This window comes from Cicer arietinum, chromosome 8, assembly GCF_000331145.2.
Source record: "Cicer arietinum cultivar CDC Frontier isolate Library 1 chromosome 8, Cicar.CDCFrontier_v2.0, whole genome shotgun sequence".
In the NCBI taxonomy this organism is placed as follows: Eukaryota; Viridiplantae; Streptophyta; class Magnoliopsida; order Fabales; family Fabaceae; genus Cicer; species Cicer arietinum.
This window is the reverse complement of record NC_021167.2, coordinates 18,947,218-18,951,000: the sequence shown is the minus strand read 5'-3', so window position 1 is coordinate 18,951,000 and position 3,783 is coordinate 18,947,218. Positions and strand designations below refer to the sequence as shown.

Here is a 3,783-nt window from a genome sequence, read left to right as displayed (position 1 = left end):
TACTCATTGTTCAAGTATATGTTGATGATATCATTTTTGGATCTACAAATGAAAAAATGTGTGAAGGATTTTCAAAACTCATGCAAAGTGAATTTGAAATGAGCATGATGGGAGAATTAAGGTATTTTCTTGGATTACAAATTAAACAATATGAAAATGGTATTTTTATTTGTCAATAAAAATACATTAAAGATCTATTAATCAAATACAAAATGAATGAATAAAAAATCATGTCCACTCATATGCATCCATCCTCTTCTTTAGAAAAAGATGAAAATGGAAAATCTATTTTTGAAAAGGAATATAGAGGAATGATTGGTTCTTTGCTTTATTTAATGTCCAATAGGCCTGATATAGTATTTGCAGTAGGATTATGTGCTAGATTTCAATCAGCACCAAAGGAAACTCATTTAACAGCCGTAAAACGAATATTTAGATATCTTGTTGGAACCACTAATCTTGGTCTTTGGTATAGAAAAGGTTCGCATTTTGATCTTATAGCTTATTGTGACGCTGATTATGCTGGAGATAAAATTGAAAGAAAGAACACTAGTGGAGCATGTCAGTTTTTAGGTGAAGCATTGATAAGCTGGTCCTGCAGAAAGCAAAACACAATAGTCTTATCAACCACTGAAGTTGAATATGTCTCAAAAGCAAATTGTTGAACACAAGTTCTTTGGATAAAAATCAACTTGAAAAATTCTTTGTAAGTTACTCAAACATTCCAATTTACTGTGATAATACTAGTGCGATCAATTTATCTAAAAATCGAATACAGCACTCTAGATCGAAACACATTGAAATAAAGCATCACTTTATTCATGATCATGTCAACAAGAAAGATATCGAATTAATCTTTGATACTCAAAATCAACTTGCTGACATTTTTACAAAGCCTCTAGTCGAGGATAGTTTCAATTTGATCAAAGAAAAACTAAAAATTATGAAAAATCCAGAGAATTCTGATTAAAATTTGTTTCTGCAGAAAACAGAGAATGATAATCAATCTCCATTTTTCAGACATCAGTCTCCGTTTTTCCAACTAACATTCTCCTCTGTGTCACCATTTTCCCTCTAGAACAGAAAATGGAAAGCTTGGCATTTAATGCATGTGTCTCCCTATCTGCAAAAGAGCACTGACACAAGCATTTCTGCCCCCCAAACTTTCTCCTCCTTCCCAAGGTTCAAATAATCATTGTTTTTTTTCTTCAAAATAAAAAATATGATTGACAAATGAACCACTTCTCTAAAAAAAACAAAAAACAAAAAAACAGCAACAGAGAAAAACTCTTCATCTTTCTCCTCAAACTTCTCTCGCTCTCAATCCTTCTCAAAACAAAACATGGTGCGAACCAAAACCTCAATACGCAAAAATGCTTTTCCCTACTCACCATCCTCATCTTCTCCATCATCAGATTCCATGAATCATTCACCCTCTCCTCTACCAAGACCAATGTAACATCAAATTTTTTGGGACATCATCTCAAAATACTAAGTTAAATAAGATTTTATTTTTTTTATGAAAATATTTTAATTCTCGCGCTAACAAAATACATAATCACACACAAATTTAACCAACCAATCGATAATTAATTAAAAATTCTCAAGTTTTATGATTCAAAAATGTCACACCAGAATAGAAGGGTAATAAATGGTATGAACTAGAGTCTAAAAGAAATAAAGTCCCTAAAGCTGACCACCACTACCCATCTTAGAAATTAAAAAAAAAATGCTTCGTCTATTCATCCGAAAACCCCTCCGGTTGCGAAAGAAAATTGGGGATGCCACCTGTCAAATGTGAGGGTCATCTCCAAATAACAAACACAAAACAAATAGACATGCATATATAGTTGTTATAGCAAAATATAAATAATCATATACTTCATTTAACAGTTAAAAATCACAAAGCACCAAAGATACATATCAACCAAAATGCAGGAATCCTATTTATTAGACTATATGTCAATGCATGATTCCAGAATATCACCACCCTGTAGAGCAAAGAGTCCCACCATTGGACAATGTCCCATCGTTGGACTTGTCCCACCGTTGGACAAATGCTCTTCAGAACTTCATGTTTAGTACTCCACCGTTGGACAAATGCCCTTACCGTTACCAAAGTTGTTTCTAGAATTATGCTTCACAAACTCTTGTCTCACTCATTTCACACTAATTTTTGAACGAAATCGGAGTAAGTTTGCTGCACAACTTTATACTACCGGAACCAATATATTTTCGTTTTCTTTCTTGAAACTGTTTCTTCAATATCTCTCTCGCTCTGTGTGTGCGGCACACCTTTCTCTCTCTCTCTCTCTCTCTTTTATTTTTTTAAATTTTATTAACCTAATTGTAATTTATACTCCCTCAGTAGCTAGCAACTGACATATGAGCCACACCCATTTAACATGATTCCTTCCTTTTTTTTTTCTTTTAACAAACAAACAAAACCTAACATGTCACTACTATTATTATTAATTTATAAGGAGGCATTATTCAGTTTATTTTCTTATTTATTTTATTTTTAACCAAAATTAGCAACATATAGAGTCAAATTAAATAAGAATATATGCACTCCAAAAATAATAATTAAAATTAATATAAAATCTAGTAATTACCTAATAAAATTAAATGAAGAAAATGCATCTCATTAACTATTAATAATGGGAAAAATGCAGATCTTACATTCTATCAACCTAAAATAGTTTCGTCCTCGAAACTGGCATCAAGGAAAAGCTTCGGGTACTTCTCCCTCATCTTGTCTCCGCGTTCCCAAGTGGCATCTCAGTGGCTTGATTCCGGATTACCCTCACCAAGGGAATTTCCTTGTTGCGAAGCATCTTGACCTTTTTGTCTTCAATTCTTATTGGGGGTACTTCAAAAGAAAAATCATCTTTTAACTGCACTACATCTAGTTCAATGACATGTGATGGATCATGGACGTACTTCCGCTACTGCGAGACATGGAACACATCATGAATGTTGGAAAGAAGCAGTGGTAGCACAACCTTGTAAGCTACAAGTTCAATTCACTTGAGGATTTGATAAGGTCCAATGAACTTTGGCGTAAGCTTTTTTGACTTGATGGCTCTAGCAATCCCAGTAGTGGGTGTAACACATAAGAAAACATGCTCACCTTCTTCGAATTCCAAGGTTCTACGACGTTCATTAGCATAACTTTTCTGGCGATTTTGGGAAGTTATCATCCTCTCTCTTATTTTGTTTGTTGCAGCATTTATGGCCCTACTATGGTACTTTCATCATCATGGTACCAACACAATGGTGTTTGACATTTCCGTTCGTAAAGGGCTTCATATGGCACCATCCCAATACTTGCATGAAAACTATTATTATAGGTGAATTCAACTAGCGGTAAACATTCATCCCAACTTCCGCGATCATCCAAGACACAAGCTCTTAAAATATCTTCTAAGGTTTGATTGGTTCTCTCTTTTTGTCCGTCAGTCTGCGGGTGGTAAGCAGAGGTTAGTCTCAACTTTGTCCCCAATGCTTTATGCAAAGCTTCCCAAAAGTGAGAGATAAACTTTGGATCTCAATTTGAGACGATACTAGAAGGCACTCCATGAAGTCTCACAATCTCTGCTATGTAAAATTGTAAACTAAAATTGTAATCCTTTACAGTCTCCATCCACCTTCTTTGCCTCATATTGAGCTCTTTTTGATCAAATAGGTGTTTCAAACTTTTGTAGCCACTAAAAATTGTAAATGTACCTCCATACAAGTGGTGTCTACAAATATTTAGGGAAAACACTATTGCAACCAGTT

The 3,783-nt window shown here is 34.2% G+C and overlaps 1 pseudogene; it reads left to right on the top strand.

Annotated features, from left to right (window-relative positions):
- The window catches only part of LOC101493095 (cytokinin hydroxylase-like), a 38,101-nt pseudogene extending 37,023 nt beyond the window's left edge, over window positions 1-1,078 (top strand).
- Window positions 1,079-3,783: the final 2,705 nt, after the last annotated feature.